Source organism: Podarcis filfolensis, assembly GCF_964270895.1.
Source record: "Podarcis filfolensis genome assembly, chromosome: 6".
In the NCBI taxonomy this organism is placed as follows: domain Eukaryota; kingdom Metazoa; phylum Chordata; class Lepidosauria; order Squamata; family Lacertidae; genus Podarcis; species Podarcis filfolensis.
Genome location: NC_139609.1, coordinates 56,084,911 through 56,112,395, shown reverse-complemented (window position 1 = coordinate 56,112,395; position 27,485 = coordinate 56,084,911). Strand labels below are relative to the sequence as shown.

The following is a 27,485-nucleotide window of genomic DNA, read 5'->3' as shown; positions in this document are numbered from 1 at the left end:
AATGCCACTTAGTAAGCTCATAACAGAGGCAAGATTTTAGCCAGGGACTTCCTGGCAGGTGTGGCAGTGCTTGCACAGCACTGACCTCTTTCCTCTCCATCTCCTTTTGGTTACCAGCAGCAACCTCCACTTTGGGAAGCCCCATAAACAACACTGCCCCACACTGCTGGCCACTAGAAGGACATTTTTATTTGCTCAATATTTAAAAAGGTAAAGGTACCCCTGACAGTTAAGTCCAGTCACGAACGACTCTGGGGTTGCGGCGCTCATCTCACTTTAAGGGCCGAGAGAGCCAGCGTTTGTCCGCTTCCGCAGACAGTCATGTGGCCAGCATGACTAAGTCGCTTCTGGCGAAGCCAGAGCAGCGTACAGAAACGCTGTTTACCTTCCCACCGGAGCGGTACCTATTTATCTGCTTGCACTGTGTGCTTTCGAACTGCTAGGTTGGCAGGAGCTGGGACCGAACAACGGAAGCTAACCTTTCGATCGGCAAGTCCAAGAGGCGCAGTGGTTTAAACCACAGGACCACCTCCGTCCTGCTCAATATTTAGGTGGCATTTAATTAGTTTTCTATATACAAGCTGTTGGTTGGCTGCTGCTTTTGTTTCTAATGGTGTAGTTTCTTGGCTTGTTTTTGTTAGAATGGACTGTTTGATTCTGTTTGTAAACTGCCTCAGAGACCTGTGTTTGTGGAAAGGTGGAGTATAAATGTTTTAAATAAATCATCATTAGTTTTCTTTCCCATAATGATAACTTTTCATCAAACAAAATATGTTGGCAAAGAAATTTGCCTAGCAGCAACAATCTAGGTTCGTTTATTTATTTTAGAGGACAGTGAAGCTTGTCCTCTTCAGCATCTAAGAGCTCTATTTTGTGATTGTCTGATTAAGTTTCCAAAATCAAGGACACTGTAGAAGTCTGTTGCCTAAAATAAGGAACACCCATTATGTTCTAGGGAAGTGTAAAGTAATGAATATCAATTCCGTTCTAATCAAGCTGTGTTGGAGGAGAATTTGTTTTCTCAAACTGACCTAATTTGCACCTCCTAGTCTAATACACAGAGCAGAACATAATTATTCCTTGGGTTTTGCACTTTTACAAATTCTACAATATTGTTCTCAGAACACAGTGTTATTATATACATGCTCCAAAATGGTTTTTTTATGTACTTCAAAATAAAATATGGGTGTCAAAAGAAATGTTATTTTGTGATAAAAATTGTAACTATACTTTTTCATGTGGATGGAGAAAACATCATGGAAATGGGACGGAATATAATTTATGAATGAGCACATGCGAAATTAACATGGACCAGATCTATGTAGCATATGAGGTGGTTCCCGTTAAAACAAAGTGCACATAACGTCTGTGGAACCCAAGTTCCATCTGTGTGCGAGCAAAAGCCAAAAGCAAGGAATCGCCATGGAAAGAATGCGGCATTCTTATTTTTCTTCACACAGATTGTTCTCTAGACTAGGCCTGCGCTACACTGCTGGAATCAAAGGTTCCTCTAATACCCTCTCCGGTACGTTTAAACATCAGTTTGTCTGGGGCATGAACTCTACACACCGCAGTTCCTGCCTAGCTCTTTCTTTAGCTTCTCTCTCTCTCTCCCCCCCCTTCTTCACAGGCTTGCTTTTTTTCTCTTTCTCTGCTTCCCTGTCTCTCTCCCCCCCCCCAAAAAAAAAAATCCTCCCAGAAGCACTGGCGTGTTTTTGAGCCCAGGTATGAAACAATTCCTCAGCCACGGCTTGCGATGTTGCAGATAACGTACGGAGAATGTAAATCCTCTCAGCAAGTGCAGCGGCCATAAAAGGCTAAAATGGATTCCTGTGGATTAGAAATAAAACACAGAAAGGGCCCTGTTCTCTTGCTTTCCCCACCCTGTGCTACTTTCCCCCACCCTTTAAAAAAAAACTGTTGGAAATGCAAAGGGCTTTGCTATATATATATATATATATATATATATAATCACAGACTTAAAAGAAAAATAAAATACATTCCAGGAAAAGGACTGCTGCTAAGAAAACTAAAACCAGAAAATGTTTAAAGATGTTTTAATGACTTAAACACAGAGCCGGGATTGTGTCTAAAAGTTTCCACGTTTGCTTAAAAAAAAAAAACCTCCAGCAAATTCAATATTAAATATCCCCCTGCCACCAGCACTACTGCTGTATTTCCCCCACCCCCAACCATCTTATTTAAGCTTTGTGTTATTAACACAGCAGACATGGCCTTAGTAAAGTTTTACATTTATGTTCCCATTTTGAAAAAGAGGGTCCAGCTGCAGTTCCCTTCTGCAATTGACCAAGGGTCCAAGCAACTGTTAACAAGCAGCTGACAGGTTTTTTACACTAGGAATTAGCCCTCATTTAGAGAGGGATTAGCTAGGATCTCCCCTCTAATTGCAGAACAAGCCTGGCTCATGCAATCACCGAGATCCCAGCTTTGCTCCCTTTGGATGACTGCACAAAGAGACAGCACAGCCTCCGTCCTGCCAGAGGGGTCTGGTTCAAGTCCAGTTTTAAGGCCTGGAGCTGAGCGATGCTGCACCAGTTCTCAGCTCCCTCTGCAGACTCCCCGTGTAATTTTCCCAGCTGGCAGTTGATATCGCAGGGTTGCCCGGCTGCTGACTTCAGTTCAAAGCCTGAATTAAAGCTTTTCATAGGAAAGAGAGTGGGTCAGAGGAGAGGTTAGGGCAAGCGCAAGGCAGGGCAGGGCAGCTGTCTGCACTATATATGGCCTCTGGTACATTCACAGAGGAGAACAGAGATAAAAGCCTTTTTTTTTTCCTCTGGTGGAATTATTCTGCTACATATCCTAAGGAAGATTGCTATTTAAAACCAAGATGAAGGAATTAATATATGAAGCAAGTATGATATAAATACAGAAAGACCCTGCTACGTTGTCTGAGTGTGACATTGCAATTGTAAGCCATTAGTTTAAACAGTTAGCTGGAACTCAGAACAAATTGACAATCCAATGTATAGATTTCAGAATCTGATTTGAGATCCCCTCCCCTTCAGACTGAAAACTTGTATGCCCTTACATGTACTGGAAGGGAGTCTCATTAAATTCAGTGGGACTTGCTTCAGAATACTCATGCATAGGATAGTACTGAAAAGGGTACCTCTTTGTAAAGTCTTTGAAAAGTGAATTTGGCAGCAGTTTTATAGGCAGAAATTCCTAAGCAAAAGATGCACAGATGAACACTTTATTTTCCCCCTTTTTGTCAGAAAATAGTTTCCAACTTTGTAGAAAAAAAAATTATATTCATCATTTCACCACTAGAAAAATCTATATTGGAAGAGTTGCTAAAAAACAAAAAACAAACAAGTCTGAAAATTTTAAATATTATACAATTGAAAACTTTTTTTTTTATTTTCTTGGTGTTATTTTTGTTAGTGAGGTGAGCAATCTTGTGTGCAAAGATTTAAAGGCATCGGAATAGTGAATGCCAACCACAACTAAATTTTTGTCCATTTTTAAAAAACTGAGAATGGGGAGAAAACAATCATTGTTTCAAAGATGGTAGGCTCATTTCTCAACCAACCTTTTTCCTGCTCTAATCAAGTCACTCTTAAAAGATGGAGCTCCTCAAGTCTTCGTAAATTAAGCATGTCTTTCAGCTCATCTCTTCTTGATCACTTTTCCAGCGGCCCTGTTCCTTTTAATCAGTATTTCCAACAGCATAATCAGATCCTATATAGTGTTGCACCATGGCATGGGTTCAGGGAAGTGGTGCTGAGCACCGCAATCGCACAATCAAGAAAGGCACATGGACTGAATTTTGTTGAGCCAATTGAGGGAAAGGCCAGTGTAATTAACACTGTATTCCAATGGGTGCTTTACTCAGGAAAAAGTGCAGAATGAAACACGTGTTTAGGATTGCAGCCTTATAATACAATCCTATGTATGTCTACTTAGATGTAAGTCCCACTGAATTCAATGTTCCAGATAAAGAATTGCAGCCTTAAGGATATTTTCCTGGTATTCTTTCCAGTTGGTTCAAATGAGAATTATTTTTTATTTTGCTTTTTCTTCATGCTGTTTCCCATATTTTCCGCAGGAAGAACTTAAAAATCAGGGACCTGGACAACTCCCCTTTTCGTTGGGATGGCCAGAGAGGGCTGAAAATGTCCTCCATTTTGAGACGGGGCAAATGGCATTCTTCCACTGACATCAGCAGAACAAACACAAATTTAAATCCACATACCTCTACCTGGTAATAGGAGTCTTATTTGAAATTTTGAGGAAATAAGAGGTCTTTGCTCCCCCTGCCACCCTATGCTGTAAATCATACTATTTCCCTTGCTTTTAAGGGATGAGAAATGTCTGTACCCTAACTGAAAAATTAAGTTGTTAAAAAAGAAGCGCTCGTACCCTAAGATTAAGGCTGTGTAAACACTACCAGCTTAAAATGCAGCAAGATTGCCCCTCCTGTGTTTCAGTTCAATTTTGCACATTGTTACACTGCTCTTTGATGTTGTCTGGCCACACCAGTGGGTGGAAAAGGGGCAGAGATGGCCTCACCTGATGTGAATTGCCTGGGTGCTTTCCCACCTCTCTGCCCACCCCCAACTCTGTGCAGCTGTCATCTTACTTCTAAGCAAATGTAAAAGCATAAGATTTCAGCGTGTCAGAGCAAACCTGTTCATGACTACCCAGAAACAAGTCTCATTGAGTTCAGTAGGGCTCTGGCTATTCCCAGATCCCTTCTTCCCCCTCACCAAGCCTGGGGTGCAAGCCAAGAGCATCACTGCCCTGTTTGAGTGGCAGGAGCCCAGTGCAGAGGCAGAAACCGGGTTGCCATTATTGCTGTGATCATCTCCTCATACACCCCTGGTTTTGAGAAAGGTGGGTGGGAAGTGAGGTGCTCCTCCACCCATGCTGATGTCAGACATGTAGGACCACCTGTCCACAGGGAACCTGAATGGAATATAGCTACTGTTTTCAAGTCAGATTGAAGCTGGTTTGGGGTAGAACTCATGAAATGGCAGTATTTAGCAAGAAACTATGGGCTACCTCTTGATCGTAGGTAATGCAGTGTGAATACACGGATTCAAAAAAACAACCCAGCAGTAGGAGCACACTGGAGCCAGAGTATAAACAGTAATATATCCACAGCCACAGCTGCCAAAGAACTCTTCAAACCATCAATATTTTCTTCCTTTCGCGTCCCCTTCTCTAGACTCCAGTCAGTATTCCAAATTTCTTTATGTTTGTTTTGTTTCAGTCTGCTGGTGTTGTTTTTATCTGCTGTGGTGATGTTTTTTAGAGGTGTTATTGTGTTTTAGATCAGTGTCTCTCAAATGGTGGGCCAAGGATCACTCAGTGCCTCAACCCACCCAGATTTCTGGCCATACTGTCGCCTTTTGGTTGGACTGATGTCAGCACCAGCAACTCCCGGCATGGTGAGTAAAGGTGGCTGAGAAGAAAAATTGGAGAGGGAAAAGAGGACTCCCTCCTCTGAGGGGAAGCCGCCCGAGAAGGCATAGAACAAAACCACAAACAGATAAAAGTTAATTATTTTTAAAATAGTAAACCTGGAGTAGAAATGAACGGCATAAGATAGAGAAGGTGTTACAGAAGGAAGTGCTAGCAAAAGGAAGGCTAGAAGAAACTAGCAGTATTAAAATCCTTCCAAAGCTAATGCCTAATCTTTCCACGAGGAAAGATGACTACGGAACTCTTTACCACAAGGAAAATTCTGTAGCAAAGAATTTTGTGATTTCCAGTAGAAAATGATGCCAGTAATTGCCAGCTGATTATGCTAAACGCTGTCACAATTTTGTAACTTGACATGGCTTCAGCTGCAGAACCCTCATTTTAGATTGTATATTAGGGTTTGTGTTATTGTTTGTTATTAACATTTTTGGGGCCACCTTGAAAGGGGCAACCCTGAAAAGCGGCCTAGAAGTAAATGAACCACAAGATTTTGAAAGGGTGGTATGTCACCTTTTATGTATGGGTCTTGGTTGCATTACCATGGATGCTAGGGGTGTGTCTGATGCATTATTGTCTCTTGCTTAAAGTGATACTGTTTTCTTTTCAGATGTGCTTCTGGGAGCACAGAGGATCCCAGTTATGCTATGCTGACATTATGCCAATTTTTGTTTGTTTTGTAAAATTATTAGATGCTATCACTTTCTGGAAGTTGTACAAGATGTTGGTGTTCCGACAGCATGCCAAGTACCATGGGATGGCTCTGCCAGGCAACAAATTTGTTGCAGGCGGGGGGAGTAGGATTTGTGGAGAGACGCTGTGTGTTGCGCTAATGTACGAATATTCCTGGACATTGTTTCAATCCAGAATTCCCATCCAAAAGAGTGTGACTAACTTCCTCAAACCACAAAGACAGACAATTCTCCTTTCAGCCACATTTTCCTTTCAGTTGCGTTCTGCCCAGATAAACTCTTCAAATATGAAGGTGCCTAAGTAAATGTATATAAGTGAGATGCTTTCATTAGCTTAATAAACCAGCCCATCGCCTAGTTGGGTATATGTGTCGAGGGGAGTTGGTGAGGGTCTTTAATCCCCGCTTTTAATAAATAGAAGACATTCTAGTCATAATAAAATGTGTTTTACACTCAAAGGGGGAATGGTGGGGGGGCAATTGGCTGGGTAGCGCTGGCTTCTGAGCCCAAACAATGAGGTTAAGAAACATAACTGTAACGCATTAGTAAATTGACAATGAAATTGCAGTTACTTCACTGGCTCTTTATTAAATAAACACAGCCTGAAATGGACCTGTCTGCCCTGGAGGTATTTGTATAGGGTTCATATTACTAACTCAACACTGCTGCTAACACACACTCAGGCACTGCATACCCTGGCATGCAAACGCATTCCAGTACAGCCCCTGCAAGGTGGAGCAGACCGCCCTTTCCCCTTGTCACTTTTTCCTTTACATTTCAACCTCAGATTTTACAGCCTTTGGCTGCGACTCCGGCATCTTATCCCTCCAGATTTTAGCTCCTTTGGAGACTAATAGAAAGAAGTCTATGCAGGATTACACGTGCCAACAGCACCTTCCAAGACCACCCCACTAATGAAACAACATACACACACACACACTCATGGCCTTACTCACACAACCAAAGAAAAATGTCTTCATCTACCACAACCCCTTTATGTGGCCTTTGAACGACAGCAGCCAACGTATGCCATGGCCCGTCTCGCCTTCCCACACAGAAATCATTTACACATGCAGCTGTCCATACTCCTTTATATGTGCTACACAGAAACTGCCCATCTACACAAATTCTAAGGGCTAAACAAGATACGATGTGGGCGATCCATGATCATGTTGGTACAAGGAAAACAATAGGTATATAAAAACCCTGGATGCCAAGATCCAAGTTTGGGGCAAATACTCTTTGGTGAGAGAACCCTAGCAGAGATTTAAAATCACAAAATATGCAGCATGGAAATATAGGCTGCTAGACTTTTAAAATATGCTCTTGTGAGTTCCAAAACTTCCCTCTTCCTCTAGCATAGAGAAAAAGACCACACATTTAGCAAGTTAAAAATGGTTTACTTACAAACTCTCCAAAGATCAGATTTATGTGCTTTTTCATACAGCATTCTGAAAAAGTTGTACAGGCAGTGAAATTTGGCTTAGTTACAGTGGTGAAATACTATTGGTATAGGGACTCAAGAGTGGCTTGTGAGAGCCACACAGTCTGAGCTGCAGCAACCTGCTCAGACCTCCTCACAATGAGCTTTGTGCCTAGACTGAGGTACAATAGGCTTGACTACCTTCCTCCCAAGGTGAGAGGGAGTGACTTGCTAAGCCTAGTAGGACAGCTTACTCTATGGCATTAACCCCTTCACACATTAATTTGACTTAAGCATGTTAGTTATACGAGGCTGGTTATCCCACAGATCAAAAATAAGCAAATAAAGCAAAGTAAGAATAAGCAATTTAAAAAGAGGCAACCATATGGTGCATGTGTGTCAGGGACTGTGCTGAGGAGGGTTGCACTAAGGAGGAATGGTGGGAGCCTCCCCTTCCCCTGGATCAGGATCCTGAATCTTCCCAGGAGCAGGAGGACAGTATAGATTTGGAACAGTGGTTTGCAGAGGGACATAGTTCAGAAGGCAAAAGCTGGGAAGTACTGGGTGGGGAACAGCTAGGAGGAGAAGAACTGGGAAAGAGAGAGTGTTAGCAGACTCACTGTTGCTGGAAAGTGTCCATCCACTCAGCCCAAGGTCAAGAAGAGCAGATAAGATGGCAGCAGAGAAAGCACAGTGGTTATAAGATCAGGTTGCAAGACATGTTAGTGACGTGGAAGACTATGGAAAAAGTGGGTGGAACCCTTAATTGGGAGCACCTTAATTCCTAGGAATGGATTCTTTGTTCTCCCACTGTGATAATTAAAAATTTCTAACTGGTAAGAGACTCCTTTCTCTTTGTTTTGCTTATCTACTGCTAAAGGGGGAGAGAAAGCCAAGTCCCTGAAGCCTGACAATGTGCTTCTGATGAGAGCAGTAATGCAGCAGGGAGGGAATGGTTTAGCCTCACCCCTCAAAGCAACTATTAGCCTGGCTAGAGGAGAAGAAGAAGGAAGATATAGGTGTTGTGTGCTCTCTCTCTCCTACCCACAAACTGGGCTTCAGAGAGTGGGGGTTGCTATTAAGAATGGGAGATGGGAAAGGTTAAACACCCCACCTGCCAAATGGAGCCCTGCCTCCACAGCTGCTTTAAAGTAATAAAAGGGGTGGGCAGATTCAATTCCACATCTTGCTTATTATGTCCGGTTTGGTCCTAACTCCATAGCTGAACCAGAAGTCCCATGATATACATACTCACAGCACAAATGAGCATCATTCCATCTTATAACCCCAAATTGAAACCTACAGCCTTTGTGCTGCACATACATGTATAACTAAAGAACATCCACACTAATATTGTATGCTAAACTGAAGTGGTCAGCCAGCCAGCCACCCCACCATAAAAGTATTTTATTGATCTTTGCAAGGCTCTGGCAGGACTTCGGTTGATGGCCATTCTAGAAATGGAAACAAAAAATAAAGCATATGTATCTATATCCACAGCCAATGACCATCTGTTCCCATTCCTGCATATGCAGCCAAGCCAGCTGTCAGGTAACCAAAGGGAGCCACCGCCACCATGAACAGTCAGCCTTCCCATACTGAAATGGTCTGACCAAAACTTAGGTGCCTTTCTCATTTGCGGAGATGAAACAACGGCTCTTCGCATACGAGTGCTGGGATTTTTCAGCAGCTCGTGGGGTCACCTTTGTCGGAACAGCTGCCTGATTTGTTGACTCTGATAATTTTTGCTTAAGGTATAAAATATGTTTCCTGTGCGATCACACCTTCATTAAAAATGTCTGCTCCTGTGATAAGCCAGACAGAAAGATCCGGGTCTCTGATATATATGTAATCAATTAGGATTCAGGCAGTAAGTGGCCTATACGATGCATCTTCTAATCATGTTATCATCAAACCAGCATCAGCAACAAAATCATGCCATTACTGACACTATAGCAACATCTCAGCATCTACCTGATTTCCATTCAGTTAAAAGCACAGTTAAAAGTCTGTGAGAGCACCAGATAGTGTGATTTGTATTGCCAGTTGCAATGTTAAACTGTGTTTAAGTCCCATTGATCTGCCTTGGTAGCTCTTCACTGATTTAGCAGAAGATTATGTTTTGGGTTCATTGGACTCCAGCAAAGAGACTGATAACTAATAATATTTGCTTATAGGTATTGTAGGTCACAAAAAAAAAAACCTGGACCATGTGTTTTGGAGCAGCCTGCTCCTTGTTTCTTTTTGGAAGGGTGCTTGTGAGCAAATTAACATGGTTCTAGATACAGGTAGGTAGCCGTGTTGGTCTGCTGTAGTCGAAACAAAATTTAAAAAAATCCTTCCAGTAGCACCTTACAAGTTAAAGGGTCCCCTGACCATTAGGTCCAGTTGCGGATGACTCTGGGGTTGCGCACTCATCTCGCTCTATAGGCTGAGGAGCTGGCGTTTGTCCACAGACAGCTTCCAAGTAATGTGGCCAGCATGACAAAGCCGCTTCTGGCAAACCAGAGCAGCACATGGAAACACCATTTACCTTTCCCGCCGGAACGTGCTTTCAAACTGCTAGGTAGCACCTTAGAGACCAACTGAGTTTGTTATTGGTATGAGCTTTCGTGTGCATGCACGAAAGGTATCTGAAGAAGTGTGCATGCACACGAAAGCCCATACCAATAACAAACTTAGTTGGTCTCTAAGGTGCTACTGGGAGGAATTTTTTTATTTTGTTTTAACGTGGTTCTTTCTCTGAAATCATTGTTTTAATTGAAGCATCTTATTCTAGGATACATTCCAGCATGCTGCTAAGGCAGCAAAGCTGTGGATTGGGAATTTGATTCTGGTGGTCATGCATATTGTTCTGCAGTACTGTAAGTACTTAACACCCGATAAGGTTTGTAGGGAAGTAGCTGGTCTTTCATATGTTAACATGAATAAATATGTCCATTCTGATGTGCTTCAGCAGCCATCCATAGTAATGAATGGGTAGGGTGATGTCACTGTGCAGGAAAGAGTGAAAAGGTGAAAATCCGGACACAAAAGTTGTTGAGCTTTGAGCTTTTTTGGCAAAGTTGTTGAGCAAAATCTTTTAAAAATAAATAAATTTCTGAGCTATTTTTAAGGGGAAATGCCAAAAATCTACACTTCGACATGGGTTGCAATATGTCCGGATTTTCCCGGACATTAGCGTAGTGATTTCTGCCTGGACACTGTTTTCAACGGCTTAATATCATCTATGTCCGGAAAATTCTGGGCGTATGGCAACCCTAACATATGCTTAAGTCAAAGGGATCACTGATAGTCCCTACTGTCGGGGGGGGGGGGTACAGTGCAACTGCAGTTACAAAAGTTTGCTGGACTCTGTGTCCTCTGCTTTCTGCTATTTGCCTTTTCTTTGGCATTTCCATGACATAGAACAGATAGTGGGCAACATAATGGACATCCTTACACTCATGTTCTCATTTTGCTGTTAGCCCAAAGGCCTTGTCAAGGAGGCTGGAAGTGTCACGAGTGTTGCAATACACCACAATATAACATGCTAATTCACTCAGTTGTGAGATGCTTTTATTTAAAGCATGCCCCTTATAATTAAGTGAAATGTTTCCTTACCTACAACAACAACTATGCTTTACAGAAGCCAGTAAAAACAAAAGACCTACAATAGTGTGTGTGCATGTCTGTGTTTGTTTGTTCTATTTATCAGTTGTCCAATAATGACACACACTCTCTCTGGGCAGTGTACAATAATAATAATAATAAAGCAGATTAAAATCACAGTTATGAATGCATGAACCAGTGTCCAGGACAGTAATAGATTTCACATATTGCACTGTAGGTATCATTAAGGTAACAAAGCCAACTGTCTCAGTTTATATGATTCACTCTTTTTAGTTGCATTATAATCCACATACAACTGAGTTTGTGTTTCCTTTTCATATCCCACCCCTAAATAAGAAAAGGTAGGGCTATCTGTATCTAAGCTCCTCATATTATTAGTTTTTTAACTTCAGTTTTTGGAAGGTAAAACTCTAAGAACAAGTGATATATTTGACTATATAGTTACCAACTGGAGAGGTTCTGGCTGATGTTTCTGCTTTCAGGTCATTTGTCAGAAGTGCAAGAGGCAAAGTCAGTTCCTTCCTACCAACAATTCTGTCGCCCTTCCTCTGCGATATATCTTACACCTACCTGCAAATGGGCCATCACATATATAACATCATGGAAAGCAATTTTGTATCTACTAGTGCCACTCCACTAATTATTTTACAGTATTTGTTTTCTAGAGGAGATTGTTTTCGGTGGCGACTGTTCACTCGTTTAGCTTCTGAGCATCAAAGATGGTTTCAAATGTTAAATGTGCATAAAATGAAGTTGGCGGGGGAGGCAAGTTTGAAGTTATAAATTCCTGTGGTTGCGCAATCTGTTTATTGGGATCATACGTAGATCAGAGGTCAAGACAGGCCACATCTCAGTGAAAGAACACCTGCTTTGCATGCAGAAGGACCCATGTCCAATCTCTGATTTTTCCAGGTAACGATGGGAGACACCCGTGTCTGAATGCCTGGAGAGCTGCTATCAGTCAGTATAGATGTTGCGTGTCGAGGTCCCCAGGGCCACCCCAATAACTCACACACCACACAGAATTTTTTGTTTAAGGTTTTTGGCATAATTTTGGCCACAACTTAATTAAAATACAAAAATGTGAGTGGTTGCTTAGGCATTGGTTGCGACTATCCGCCCCCACCATGGGGGACAGACTGACATTCCGCATGATGCGAAAGTCAGAAAAGGGGAATACACTTGGGGGTAGCGACGGAGCAGGGAAGCTGCCCTCAGCCCTCCCCAAATGCAACCAGGAGCTCATTGCTATGGCCCGAGCCCCCTTGACAGAGTGGACAAGCAATAGTTAGCCCCCGAATCCTTTAACGGAATCCCTTGCAGCAGCAGCATTAGAGGGGCAGGCACAGCCAATCCATGCCCCTCAACCAACCAAACCATAAACCAATGCCTAACCACAACCTTACAAGTTGTGATGATTTGCTACGCAGTAGGCAAAAACCAAATGGCCCCAGCCAATCAGCCAGATGGACAAAATTCCTACCGGGCCCCTTCCCCAAGAGCAGACGACCCCATGACAGGCATAGCAAGGTCAAAGCGAACAACCCTAATTCTAGGGAGGCGGGGACGGGCAATCCGATGCACGGGTGAAAAGAGGAAGCCCTAGCCTCGTGCAAGGAGTTTTAGCATTTCTGGCTGTCAATCAACAAATGGCAACATTAACTTCTTCCCAACAAGAAGGGAAGCCCCAATCGCATCAGTGGCCAACGATCAATTAGCCCGCCCCAACTTTGGAGTGTCCTGGCGGCCCCCACCGCAACACGTGCTCTCCATGAAGGAGAACACGCTATATTTGAGCTGGATAGACCAATGGTTTGACTCAGTAAGCAGAAGGTAGCTTCCTATTTTCCTAACATTGGAGTTGGGTTTTATAAAGAGGAAGTGCAGAATGTGCCCAAGGGAAGAGAGAAAAACTAATCTCTCACTGCCCCCAGTTTAGCATGAAATACATTAAAGATGGTAGTCCTAGCTGGGCTTGCTTCAAAAGGATTCTAAAGAGGGAAAGAAGAGAAATATACTTTCCCCTAAAGATGCACATTTATTAAAATTGAAGTGGAGGCAGGGAACAGCAAAGTGATTAAGAGAACGCAGGGTCCATGAATGGTCCCTCTGCAGTGGAGAAACATGCCACAGAGGCCTAGTTTCTCTGGAAGACATGGTACTAAAGGTTTGTTTGGCAGTCGTCCCCCTTCCACCCTCCATGTACACAGAGTGACCCCACAACTTGCAGATTGAAAAGCCATACAACCTGGCTCAGCTTGACTCAGTCAGTGCCATAGTTTTTTCCATCTTCTGCTGGAATAACAGGTTCCTGAGGGACAATGAAGCCAAATTTTTGTTGCTTCTATTTTCCTTCCCGTTATTATTTTAAAAAATTCAAGCAGATGCAAGGCAGACATTGCTACTGATCTCACATGCCTGGTCTAATTGTTGTGCTGTGGTTGCTTGGCCCATATGAGGTGATGGAAAACTGTTTCATCAGCATCAGGTGCCGCTGTCGAGACCAGCCGGGCTCTAGTTACACTATCAGCAAACGTTATAAACACATAGGCACATTCCAAATATTTATCCCACATGAAATATCCCATCTGCTATTGAAAGAAATGAGGGGGAGACTTTTTCCTTCTTTCTTTCTTTCTTTCTTTCTTTCTTTCTTTCTTTCTTTTAGCTAAATTAAAGAAAAACTCAGGGTGGATCCAGCTAGTATCTGAAATGGAGGCAGCACAATTATGACGGGGTTTGTACTACAACTGCAATTTCACTTTGTGATAAGGTTGCCATCACCAAGTTTTCAGATCTGGAAGCTGCCATCCCTTCCATTCATCCTCATGAAATTAAGGCTGCAATCCTATGATGAACTCTATCCTGGGAGTCAGTCCCACTGAACTCAATGAGATTTACTTCTGCAGACATGCAGAGGATTGTAGTTAAAGTTTATTTACGCTGGTTGGAGATTTGGTCAACCTTAAAAAAAACCATACATGGTTTTGTTAACTTTTAAAATAATATTGTATTACATGGTGTATCCGTGTTTTATTATAAAATGAAACAATGAAGACACTGAAAATGTTTTATTTTTCTATCTAATGTTGTAGCCAACCTAAGCCAATGGCAACAAAGGGATGCCACATCAAACAAGGGAGGATTCCCAAACCTTCTGGGCCAGATCCTCAGCTCAAGCTGATTCCCACAGTATGACAAGTCAGAAAGACTAGCACAATATGAGTTTTTGAGTGCAGCTCTGACTACAGATATGAAAGCATGCCTTCAGAATAGGTGGGGTCCATGTGTTATTTTTAGCTCAGCATAAATACAAGAGCAGAAGCGTTTCAGTCCCCCCCCCCCCGCCCCAAGCCAGAATTTCATTCCATTTGCAACCTGAAAGTTAGAGTTGGAGTAAACTTTATCATGCTTAATATTCCAAGGATCTGACTCAAGTTGGCTACAGCTATAAAAGGGAAGCGTGCAAGGTTATAGCCGGAATCTGTCAAGACGAAGTTTGCTCCTTTTAATCACGGGAGAGGGGCTGTTTCCTTAGGACTCCCTCCCAGTCCCTCCCTCCCTCTTTCCTTTCTTCAATAGATGGTGTAAACACCTGCAAGTCTCTCTGACTTCAAGGAATAGCTCCAGGTGTCCCTCTGCTCCATGCTGCTGCCAAAGTAACCAAGCAAGCTGTCAGCATCAATGCATCTCTTAACTGTCTTCAGATGAGTAACCATCCAAGAGAAAGTCAAAATTGATTCTTAATTTAGTGAAAACCATCTCGGGTCACAATTACAATTGACATCTGCCCAAAGAATATCTTAACAATAACACGCCACATCTGTAGCTGGCGTAGAGTTACCAATTGACCAAGAGGGTGGGGGGAATAAAAATAAAGTGGCCAGGTCTGTTTTTGTTCTTTTAACAGCAGCTTGATATGCAGAAATTAGCAGGTGACACTTTTCACAGCAAGGAGACTGACACTGACTTGCTGGCATCAGCAGATCACAGAGCTGCTATTGACATGTGTACAGTTCTTGGTTTAAAAGTTGGCAACCTAGGCTGATGTACACTGACTTCAACCATGTTCCACATGCAATTAAATTAGAATCACAGAATTGTAGAGTTGGAAGGGACCCCAAGGGTCATCTAGTCCAGCCCCCTGCAATGCAGGGTTTGTCTTTATTTCTGAGTTATTTAACATAGTATGATTCTGTAGCAATAATACTGCAATGGCACTTTTGCGAATAAGGCATAAACATGGCAAGACACCCAGTGCTTTCAAAGTTTCAAGCAAGTAGTTCAAAGTGCATTTGAAATGAAGCTGTGTACACATTATCGTTTACTCCAGCTCCAATGTGCTCCCTCTGCTGATGTTTGTAGCTGGGTACACATGTTGCCACAATCCTTATGTATCCTGTATTCTCTTGAGAAAGACTTCTGTATGATTCCTCCCCCCCCCCCCCCCCGGTCAAACCAGCTTCCATTCAGTTTGAAAACAGAAGGTGTGGCTAAGCTGAGGTGTGTACATTTGAGACAGCCGTTGCGCATGTGCGGATGACAGCTTCAGTGAATTGGAGTTCAGCGCAGGGAAACAAGCCAGATAAATGTGCTTTGGGTGAAGACATCCCCACTCTCTCTCTCTTGTATGCACAGCAATGTAAAAAAGGACTTGAAATGCAGCAGGGGGGAATAACCTTGCTGTATTTTAAGCCGGTAAAGTCACAGCGCCAGCCTTAGTGAGGTCCCCTGTGAACATGCAAATCACTTGCTAAGAATACTCAGGTTGGTCCACACTTCCTGTCAGTCCACTACAACAAAGGCACAAGCTGCATGTTACCTGCTTGTTTTCCCCTGACGTTTTTATTATTAATGCAAGGCAGTCACAGGTAGTTTTTGGATGAGTGTAGGATTGGCAAGGGGAAAAGGCTGCTTTACCCTCTACCTTCCACCTTTAGCCCAGACAAAATTGCCCCTCCCCCAGCTGCTCTCCCACCCCCAGTGTGTGTGTGGGGGGGGATACACATGGGTCACGGATGCAGCACCAATGGGCACAAGTGTACCTACCAGTACCTCCCATGGTGCATTCTAAAGGTTTCAGCATATATTCTCTCAAAAATGTTCAACTTCCAAGAGACTGTTTGCTTTTCCTGCACAGTTCCTGTTAGCTTAAGCCTCTCCTACATTGAAACATGCCCACATTTCATTGGATGCCTGGATTGTTAGGAGCAGAAGAGAGGTGCAAAGGGTTTCTCTCCGTGAGTGAGTGTGGCAGTGGCTGATGTAGGTGCCTTGGCCCCCCACCCCACCCCAGTTGAGGGAGATGACTGATGTGCAGAATGCCAGCACCATTTTGTGGTTGTGTCTATTTTTCTGTCTTTTTAGATCTGGCAGACATTTTGTGTTATGCCACACACCCTATGGCTGCCTTTTTGTGACCAGCACCCATGGCACTTTCTCAAAATTCCAGCTGAGTCCAAAATGGTTGGTGACCCCTGCAGTACAGAGTCACTGTATCTTATCCTCTGTGGATGGAAAAAGGCAGTTTGGGGAGAGTGAATTTGAGTAAACAAATGGTGTATGTATGTGTGTTTGGGGGGGGGGAGGTGTTAAGCAGACTCTCCCCATCCATAGTTCTCTCTGTTCAGCCAGTTTCCCTGCTTACTAAGGTGGTCTCTAGGTTTGACCCCTGAGGAAAGTTCCATCAAGGGTAGCCCCTCATATATTGGTGGGCCTTGGCAGACTAACCAGGCCCTGGTATCAGCAGAATACAACCCTGCTTGGCAACTTGGAGCCATTTTAATTCCCATAATGCTCCTTGAATGATTCTATGTGGGAGGCATTAAAAGTCCAGGAGAGGGAAGGCCTCAGTTCAGAATTGGTCACTGCTGGGGCAATAGAGTCCTGGCAGCTGACCAGGATCCCACATTTTGATGCTGGACCTGTTGCCTGCTTAGCCCAACACCAATTATCTGCTCAACATAAAATCATATGTTGGGTTTTTGGAAAGAAAGAAAAAGCTTAGAAAAACTACCCCTAACGATGGGAGTACAAGATCAGATCTGTACAGTAAGGGCAGCGGTGTAACTAGAACGTTCTGATATCATGTATTGTGCTTTTTTAAAAAAAATAATATGGATGTTTGTCAAGCTATTTTAGAACCATGTGGGAGTCAGCAAGGATGTACATGGAGAAAACAAGTAGTACGTTCCTCCTTTCTCCCTCTTCCTCTGTCCTTCGTAATGGATCAAACTCCAGACTTTACTTAGCAAAAAATGACTTTTCTTAATCCATTTCCTGAGGTTTGTTGTGACTGCAATGCATCTTTGGGAGCCCTGGCAGGCAGTGATGTATATGTGTTAAACAATTGCTTTTAAGTCTTAAGCTTTGGAATAAAAGGTATATACATCTCCAGCTGAAAATATAGAAGTGCAATTAAGTGCAGACATCTTTGATTTTAGACCATAGACCTGATTCTGATATGGGCAGCTTCACTTATGTTGCTAGTGGCAGCCGATGGGAGTTGTAGTCCAAAACATATGGAGGGCACCAGGTTGGTGAAGGCTGTTTTACTGCCTAGAATTATATTACTTGGCTCTGCAAATATAGTTGTGTGTGTGTGTGTGTGTGTGTGTGTGTGAGAGAGAGAGAGAGAGAGAGAGAGAGAGAGAGAGAGAGAGCGCCTTTGCCCTCTATATACTGTTACAGTCTAAATAACCATTGGCTGAACCACATGTTGGTTATTCTGGTTTATTGTATATGTGCTCCCAAGTCGACATAACTATGAAAATAGTACTTACGCTTTTCCAAAATTCCTCCAAGCCATTCAGATAAACCAGACTGTAACTTGTACTGTACTGTATTTCACGCCTTTGAAATTTAATTGATGAAACACTAAGATTCTGAAGCCCCAGTGTCTGTGGGGAGGAGAGGGACAGAGATGATCCTTTTGATAAATGTCATTATGGTAGATTTTATGGCGAACTCACACATCCTCTAAGCCTGAAAAGAAGAAAGGCTGCATTGACACACAGAGAAGTAGGCTGCTTAAAGACGTACATAGCCAGAGCGAGGAATCCACTATGGATCTATATTCATGCCCATTTTGAAAGATATACAACCTTGGTGAATAAAATTAAGGAGCAATCAGTACAGTACTGCCTATTTCTATGAGAAACAAGCTGCACAGAGTGCTGATTGGTTGGCACTTGTGGCAGTCACAACATCCACCCACCCTACACACCACCACTACCCACAATACCTTGCCTGGAGCAACGTTTCAAGATGGATGGGTGTGTGTGTGTGTGTGTGTGTGTGTGTGTGTGGTGGTTTTTTAGTACTGGACAAACATCTAACTGGATAAGTAAGCAAAGCATGCAAATTATGTCATTAAAGTAGGCAACTGAATACAGTGGTACCTCTGGTTACCTATTTAATTCGTTCCGGAGATCCGTTCTTAACCTGAAGCTGTTCTTAACCTGAAGCACCACTTTAGCTAATGGGGCCTCCTGCCACTGCTGCGCCACCGGAGCACGATTTCTGTTCTCATCCTGAAGCAAAGTTCTTAACCCGAGGTACTATTTCTGGGTTAGGGGAGTCTGTAACCTGAAGAATATGTAACCTGAAACGTACCGAGGTACCACTGTACCACAAAAGGAGAGGGGAAACAAGATGGAATAAAAGGGGGAAGTGAAATGCCTAGGACCAGAAGAACTTTATGAGAAAGCTATACCTAGATTAAGCTCCAGCCCTTTTGGACTCATGATCCAGCTTTGGGGAGAGGAAGCTGGCTGTATGTGAGATCCTTCTAACCCCTGGATCTAGCAAGTGTTAAAATATAAGCCAGGCTAGCTTCCTGTGTTGAAGTGATCGCCTGGGTGATGGGCCATTAAGGGAAACAAAGGAAAGGGGCTCTGGGTAAGATGGCAAAGGAATGGGACCGCTCCCTCAACTCATGTTGTTGTTGTTTAGTCGTGTCCGACTCTTTGTGACCCCATGGACCAGAGCACGCCAGGCACTTCTGTCTTCCACTGCCTCCCGCAGTTTAGTCAAACTCATGCTGGTAGCTTCAAGAACACTGTCCAACCATCTCGTCCTCTGTGTTCCCCTTCTCCTTATGCCCTCCATCTTTCCCAACATCAGGGTCTTTTCCAGGGAGTCTTCTCTTCTCATGAGGTGGCCAAAGTTTTGGAGCCTCAGCTTCACGATCTGTCCTTCCAGTGAGCACTCAGGGCTGATTTCCTTAAGAATGGATAGGTTTGATCTTCTTGCAGTCCATGGGATTCTCAAGAGTCTCCTCCAGCACCATAATTCAAAAGCATCAATTCTTCGGCGATCAGCCTTCTTTTTGGTCGAGCTCTCACTTCGATACACCACTACTGGGAAAACCATAGCTTTAACTATAGCTTTAACCATAGCCCCCAACTCATAGTTAGAAGGAAAAAGCCTGAGTTTAGAGTTTCATTGCAGTGATGTGACCTAGAAGTAAAGCAGCAAGCTGCACATGGCCAAAGCAAACTTTGAGAGTAATGTTTGATCTCTGTGGCTATGGATTTGGAGTATTAATGCTGTGAAGCCCTCCATCTCAGGCTCAGGTTGTATATGCATCACAGGCTGTTTTGCCTAAATGACCCTTGTGGTCCCTTTCAAACTCTACATTTCTTTGATTCTGTGATATGTGTAAATAAACCATATATCATAATGACACCACAATCTCTGCTGTGCCTCATTTCCTGAAGGAAACACGAACCCTGGAGCTCTAGAATGGATAGTCCTAGGACTCTGTGATCCAGCCCAACTAGCCTCAGTACAAAACCATTCCCCATGGTGGTTAGAATGCACTTTGTTCCCCTTGAATGGTATTTAAACATTTCTGCATAACCCCCACCAAAGCTGCATACTTTCTATGGTGCTGTACAGGAGCATTTTCTGAATTGGTGCCCTCTGAACGTTGTTTGACTCCAACTCCCATCAGCCCCAGCCAGCATAGCCAACGGTCAAGAAGGATGGGGGGTTGCATCCAGAAACATCTTGAGGGACATCTGGTTGGAGATGGCAGTTGTATAGAATTTGGGCTCTTTAAGAAGCTTGAGGGTTTGTCCAAGTTCATCAGACAATTCAGGACTATTCAGTTTGTGTTCAAGATGGACAAGTGGTTAAGTGTTCAGGGTTCAGATAAACTGGCCCGAGTTGGCCGTTATTTTCAGTAATCTGAATCCTTTTTTTATTATTTCTTCTTGTACATTCCCCTTTCAGGTGTCACCCTCACAAAGCACACATTTAATCTGCACTGTGTATTTATTTTAATTGTGTGGATTTTCCTTTTTTCCGTCACCCCAGGTTATCTTGGCTTTGCTTTCATAATGTCTTATGTTGGCTAAAACAGAAACAGAAAGGGGTGGGTGCGTGGGTGAGCGAGTGCAACATGGAAAAGGAGAGGATTTTTAAAAGAGACTTTTGGCAGCAAAAATCACAAAGTAACAAGATTTTATGGACAAAAACTCACCCAATAAGCTTTACAAAGGCTTGTGCTCTGAAAACTTTACCTACCTTTAATTATATGGATGACATTTCAGGCATTCAGCTTCCTTCCCCCCCCCCCCTCATATTGAAAACACCCATTTAACAAAAAAAAAAACTTTACAAAATAGCTGCAACAGAACATTTATTTAGTATAAAGTAAATCTTATAAAAATTCAATTGCAAAGTAGCTAAGGTATTTGAATTTTAAAAAAATAGGGAAGAATCCCAAGAAAGAAAGTATTTGATGGCTAATAATCTCATTTCAATATAATAGGACCTTTCTTTTGCAAAGAGCAAGACAGGTTAAAAGATATAATTATGACTTTGCAAACTCTCCCAAGTGCTGGAAGATCATCTGACAGTTCTGATCCCGGGCTCAGCTCTCAAAGGGGAAAAAGTCTTTGTCTAGTTACAGAGTTAAAGAGACAGGATCCCTATTCCACTCTCTGCCTACATTGCAATTTAACTGTCAAAAAAATCCAAGCTGCAAAATTGTCTTATTCCAACACAGCATAAGAAAAAGAAAGAGAGAGAGAGAGAGAGAGAGGATTGAAACTGACCTGTCAAAAGCACCCTGTTTAAAAATGTATAATATATTTTAAATATTTTTTCAGGAGGTACTTAAAGGTTAAAGATGTGCCAAAGAGGTAGGACAATTCTCCCACCCTCTTCCTTTCACAAAAGCATTTTAAAACAATTAAAAAAAAATTCATTTCAGAATTAGGGATCATCCACGTACAATCCCCTAAAGATAAAAAAGAAACACATTAGAATCACATTAATTCAGATTATATATATAAAAAATCCCTTTTTCAATGGAAGAAGAACTTTAAGAACATTTAATAATGTTTTCGTTGTCAATTTACAACAAGGTGGAGCTGAGTGTCGGGGAGAGAAGAATCTCTGCAAGCAGTGCAGAGGCAAAGAATGGGATGGAGACGAGAGCTTTGACATGTCGACTACGGCATGTGAGGCAGTTTCAAACTCACTATTTCTTTCCCCCACCCCAACGTTTTCTTCTGCTTTTCTTTTTTAAAAAAGCCATACATTTCGAAGAGCAGAAAGGAAGAGAGAATGATATGTTCTTTGCCAACTTTGCTCGAAAAGAATGTGATTCCCTTCTTTAGCTTTTGCAAACAGTTAAGCCATTTTTGTTAAGAAAAAAGAAAGAAAAATAAATCTGAGAGACAGATAAGGACAAACGATACTGCTTGGGAGAGAGCAGAGGTATATGAATGAAGGCCTGTGAAAACTGATCAATAGGAATCAAAGCAAAGAACGAACGATGATACTAAGAGCAACACTAAATCCATCCCGAGCTGTCAGGGAATTCTGCACTGTCTCCATCCTCACAGCCCCTCTGCTAACCAAGAGAATGTTTTTGGCTTGGGATAGGATGCTATGTATTCTCCCACATATTCAGGATGATAGGGTCTATGGCTGTATATACACCCACCCACCCATTTTATTCTGCATCTAGTGTGGTTGAGGAAGCAGTGTACACATGACATTAGCCACAATCCATATCTATCCTGTCATTTCTTAGGAAACACTGCATTTTGATGCGTTTATCCCTAAACTGGCTTCGATCCGAATTGAGAAAAAGCATGACCTAGCTGCTTTTTAAGCCAGTAACATGTACCAAGCCTCAATTTTACCATTTTATGAATGTGTCGGTTTTATTTTGATTGTGAGGTACCCAGAACTTTTTAATGGGCAGCAAAGAAGAACAATACATGAAGGGTTCGAGCAAGCAAACAAGCTCAGTCCCTCTTGGGATCAGCTGGCCTTTCGCCTTTTAGCTGACACAGGTTTTTCTCCTTCAATGGACAACGGCATGTGTGTGGCAAATGGCCACCAGGAGAACAAATTCAAACAGCCTGCGTAGATTCCTCCTCCCCACCCCACCCCCACCCCCGCTTGCCTCACCTCATGGCATGCAAAGTGGCAATCAGTGTTCATAGTGGCCAGGTCACTTGACATGATTGTGATTCATCGCACATGCATTCATTCTGTGCAGTGGGAGGCTATCATAGTGGGAACTGGTCCTTAGTCCCACCTTATCAGAGTAGCAAAACAGGCTGCAAAAATCTTCAGCCATACTGGAATAAATGCAAATTGAGTAGACATACATGCTTCTTCTAGTTGCATTGGAGGAAGCACTAAATTTGAAATTGCGTGAGTTTTCTCTTTCAAGCCAGGTGCGATGCCTTAATTTAACACTAATACTTCCGCACGCCCCACTGCTGTGTGCGTGACCGTACTGGCCTCCAACAGAGTTGTACCAGATACACTTTTAAAAACACACACATTCAAAATGCAAACATCATCCAGAATCCTTTTGAATAAATTTACAGGTGAATTTTGTTGACAGATTTGGATTCTTCATGTAAAACATGCAAAACATTTTGGAGACTGACAGCTTCCAGTTTTCAGGTTCAGAATTCACAAAATTGGGTTAGGCCTGAAAATATAACAAACTATGGGCTTATCCACACTTACCTTTCCTCCTCACTTTCCAGGCATAGTCTGGTTGTTAGACTTCTGTGTGATGCATTGGAGGAATCCTTCTCCCCTTCTCCCCTTCAGGGAGTGAATTCAGGGTCTCTCAGGGACAACAGAGGGATCTAGAGCTTCACTGAGAGAGGCAAAGCTCCTTGGACCCCCAGAGGCTGATGGTTTTCCACAAAGATGCAGCATCTCGGGGGATAAGGGCTCCAGCTCAGCTCCCCAAGGCCCACAGCTCACACCTGGCCATGGTCAATGGCCTTAACACCCTTATGGCCCTTATGACCTTTGAGTAACTGATCTTCCTAAAATAAAGCATGACATACTATTATTATTATTAATAATAATAATAATAGGTTAATCTTGCACAGCTTTGTGCTCTAAATACACTTATCAGGCGTACACTGCTTAGTCTTCAGTGAAGAGTTGGACTTTCTTTTATTATTCCAATCAAGCCATTCATAAAACTGTTACTGCCCACCAGGGACTGAGATGAAATGGTTGCCTTATATTTGACAGTGGCATGTGGCAAACAGTTTTATGTAACACTTCCATGCTGTATGGAGGGTAATTTTCTTCAGAAAGCCAAGAGAAAGGGGTCAGTGGATTTGCAGAGTTTGGGGGAAAGTGCTGGAAGACATTTCTCACGCCACCTCCAAATCCTGAAAACATAAACATCTCCACAAACTTCCTTGTCCACATATATATCAAGCTGCGCACTTAAGATGATTTCAAAGGCAAAAGTAGGCCATGATAATTTTTCCCTCGACCTACATTGGACCTACATTAGCTACAAGCCCAGAATTGATCTTGTTTATGTGGGCTTGGTTTTCCTGAAAATAGGATACAGTGCCACAAGTCAAAGACATGAGACCCTCCCCTCCAACTGTATGAAGAAGAAAATACAATCTCTATATTATTTTCAATGAAATCAGGAACAATTCAAAGTAAATGGATACATTTGAATTCATTTAACAGCCATACATAATTCATGGTTCTCTGTGTAACCCTCTGGTTTTGCACATCAATATTTAGCACATCATATGCCACATGAGCTAATCATGGATATGGCCAGGGCTGTGCAGAGTTTGTGTGAAGTCTGGGATGGGAGTCTTGTCTGGGCCGGACAATGTACAAGCCTGGCAGGGGGCCCCAACCAGCTTAGTCCTCTGATGCTCAGGGCAAATGTACCCAGCTGCCCCCCACCCCTGTACAGGGGTGGATATGGCAAAAATAACTGGGTATGTGGTGAATCCAGTTTCTGCTTCATTCAGAGCTTGCCGCATATATCCTGAAGCCTTTATCCCACTATACTAGTAGAGTTGGGTGACACAATTCCTGAGAAGCAGACGGGTCAACTGTCTAAGACTTCACAAATTATAGAAAATATGACCTTACATGTTTCCATCATAGGTAGAATGGGTGTATTTTTCTGTAGCTTTTGAAAGGCATTGAAGTGCCTGGGAGATATGGTTGACTGGTATGACCAGACATATGTTTACCCAGTGCTTTATTTCAGGAAAAATAGGTGTCGCAACTCACCAAGAAGTTCTTAACAGTAAGTCACCAGTCGACTATGGTGCCCACTTGAGAGGTGCCAGAACCGTGCTCCAGCTGGGGGGGGGGGGAGGCACTGCGTTTACCATACATGGGTTTTCAAACATGCAAATAACCTACTAGAGAGAGAGAATATATTGTCTTTTGCGTGCAATGGGTGAAGCTATCATGAAAGTCACAGCTCCTCCTAAGGGCTATTTTTCACATTCCAGGAAAAGAAAGTTCCCTATTCAGGCCAGCCATGTCTTTTCTGCAACATATGCATGTACATTTTCTCAAAACATATGGCAAGCAAGGCTGTAGGAGCACCAGAAGATCACAGTGCCATGTGTACCTTGTGTTTTCAGATCCACAAATATCCTTCAAATCTTATGAGCTGTCAACCTGTGGTGGAAATGTTGGACTCCATCTTCAATGTAACATTGTTTGAACGTTTTGATGTTTGCCGCCCTGGGCTCCTTTGGGAGGAAGGGTGGGATAGAAATTGAATACATCAAAATAAATGTACATCAGCTCTCCATCCCAGGCTGGCTTTCTGGCTGACAACTAATTTATTATTCATTCTGGTCTAGCACTCCAGCTAAACTTTCTTCAACAAAGCGAAACATCTGGGCCACAAGAATCGAACCCTTGTCCCTCAAAACCTAAACTATGAGTCAACTTGAATAAGCTGATGTGAATAGATTGGCTGTCCGCACCTGAGAGGAGGCAATTCCCATTCTGGTTGCTGCTAACCCATGCGGCTCAACAGGGTGATGATCACATGTGTGCCCTGCACGGACATTTATGCCATGTATATTGCACATGGAATGATTGGCCATGAGTAGTCATGATGCCTTTTTACAGAGCCTCATGTACCACTGTCTGTGGAAGGGGTAAGAAGTCACTAGATGAGTGTGTGTGTGTGTGTGTGTGTGCGCACGTGCAAATGGTATAGAGTATGACTGTGAGAGGAGCCAGTGTGCCCTTTGCCTTTATAAGTGATTCACGTCCATGAGTGCATGTATGTCCAGTCTGTAGGTGCGGGTGGTTAGCCGTGTGACTAAGCAAGCTGATTGGCGGATGTACAAGTGGTAAGTGCGCTTGGGTGAGTATGCTGCACTGGCATGTGTCAGGAAAAGGACAGGAGGGCCCAGACAGGGTCAGGGGCTAAGGTGCACTCAGAGGCCACACGGCTCGGCTGCTCCAAAGTGAAGGAGATCGGGTTTCAAGAAAGATGCGGAGCCAGGGGCTGCAGGGGGACAGGAGGTGGGCTCTGCTGGGCTGTTTGCATTTCCCTGGCAGGCAGAAGAAGTCAGGTTTAAAAGAATATCCTTCCATTTAGGAGTTTGTTTATTGTTCTTAACTAAGCGGCTCAGACAGGCAGCCTGGCAGCCCCACATCCACATGGACTTCCCAGGGAGGGGATCAGAGGAGGTGCAGCTTTCCAAACCGGGGGCACAAAGAGATTGTTGTATGGCTGAGGAGGGGGCAGAAAAGGTGGGTGAAAGGAAGTTTTGCAGCCCAAGATCATGAGAGAAGGCATGTGCTAATGCATTTAGGACATCTGTTTTGGGGAAAACCTCCGGAAAGCTTTCTTTTAACACTTCACAGCAAGGAGTTCCATTGGTTAACCAAATATAACCCCACTGCTAGCACTCAGCATGCAGCATTTGGCTTCATCAGTGTTCTTTTGCTCTTGAAATCACTCTGGTCCTTGGGCACTCCTCTTAAATTCCTTATTGGCTTATTCCTCTGGCCAACATGCACGTGATGTCTGCACACACAAATATTCACCCACCTCACAAATAACAATATGCTTAGTATTTACTCATTTCAAGCTGCGGTCCTAAGCACACCCTGGAATTAATGCCAAAGTCCTGTAGATAGTAACTCCCATTGAGATCAATGGAGCTTACTCCAAGGTAAATGGGTATCAGCGTGCAGCCTAAATCACATTGAACCCAATGGCATTTACTTCTGAACAAATATGCCCATTATATCAGGAACCCTTGCAACAATCTTGAAAAGGCAGGTCAGTGTTGCTATCCCCATTTTACAGCTGGGAGACTGAGGCTCGAGAAATGAAAGCTTACCTAAGGCCACTGTGAGCCAGGGAATCCTTGTTCAGACCGCAGTCTCTTAGCCCCTCAGCTATGCATATTGTGACATGCCGTTTCCTTTCCTACCATTAAACCATGGCACTCTTTATTTCCAACAAATGGCATCTCCCCAAAGCACCTTTCTTTCCAGAGTTTCTCCCAGATGTTTCTATATGCCGATCAGTCATTTCTCTCCCGTAGTGTGCCAGTATCAGGGTACACATAGCTTATAAGTAATGCTTGTTTGCTTTCACTTCCTACATCTGCACTAACACCTAGTGGCTGGTTGGCTCGTAAATGATATTTTTTTCCTTACAGGAAAAGCACACACACATAGGACATCACGTCTGAAGTGCTGCAGGAGAGGATTTGGGGCTGTTTGCCAGAGTTACCTGGACTGAGCAGACAATATCGGGAGGCGTCAATCCAGAGACATACGCACATTCCGACGTGTGAGTGTGTGTGTGTGTGTGTGTGTTTGTGAGGCGTGTGCATCCTCCGCACCATTGTAGGGGCGTGTGTTCTCTCTGTCATAAAAGCGAGGTCAAGAAAGTTCACTCCGTTCAATGATATCCATCAAGCTCGGGAGGAGCGCGCTGGGGTGAAGAATCCTCCGGAGATCTCACCAGTCAGTAGCCAGAGAGGGATGGGGATGGGGAGGAG

The 27,485-nt window shown here is 43.2% G+C and overlaps 1 long non-coding RNA gene across 2 annotated transcripts in view; it reads left to right on the top strand.

Annotated features, from left to right (window-relative positions):
* Nucleotides 1-534: 534 nt before the first annotated feature.
* LOC310764374 overlaps nt 535-27,485 on the top strand; it is a 29,037-nt gene continuing 2,086 nt past the window's right edge. Inside the window, exons 1-4 of one of the 2 annotated variants that reach the window (XR_014549127.1) lie at nt 535-1,525; nt 4,070-5,197; nt 10,340-10,424; nt 27,141-27,274. This is a non-coding gene — a long non-coding RNA (uncharacterized lncRNA). The remainder of the gene's footprint in view (nt 1,526-4,069; nt 5,198-10,339; nt 10,425-27,140; nt 27,275-27,485) is intronic. The other variant, XR_014549126.1, reaches the window with a different exon arrangement.